Genomic DNA, 598 nt, shown 5'->3' with positions numbered 1-598 from the left:
ACTCACACAGGCGTTCACTCACACTCACACACACACACACACATATACACGCACACACGCACACATACACACCCACACACGCACGTCGTCAATTAAACTCATACAGGGTGCGGCAGAAAGATTGCTCCGATTTCAAAGATTAATAAAAAGCAAACACATGAAGATGCATGTAAAAACTTTGTTTTTCTATGAAGTTCATTCAATGCCATTGTTTTTTTTCTGTGTCAGAGGTGGTTATTGGCGATCAGGATGTAGAATTGGTACCAGACCATTATCTGAGTTCCACGGCGAGATAGGACCGGCTGTCAGTCACAGATGACCACGTTCTTGGCTGTGTGTATGTGTCTTGCGGACATATACACATGTACACAAGTATTTGTATATATACACATAGCTGCAGACATCCCAATTTCTATTGCTATATGTTATATATTTTAATAATTACTGATATTTTTTATATTTTATATATTATATATGTAAAGCATAATATGTTATACATGTATGTATATTGTTATAATTGTCCTTTTAGTAAATAAATAAATTGACATAATATAATGTCTAAAAGTTGATGAATACCACCTATTGATCCCCTCCATTT

This window comes from Octopus bimaculoides, chromosome 2 (genome assembly GCF_001194135.2).
Source record: "Octopus bimaculoides isolate UCB-OBI-ISO-001 chromosome 2, ASM119413v2, whole genome shotgun sequence".
NCBI classification, from domain to species: domain Eukaryota; kingdom Metazoa; phylum Mollusca; class Cephalopoda; order Octopoda; family Octopodidae; genus Octopus; species Octopus bimaculoides.
Note: the sequence above shows the minus strand (reverse complement) of the source record.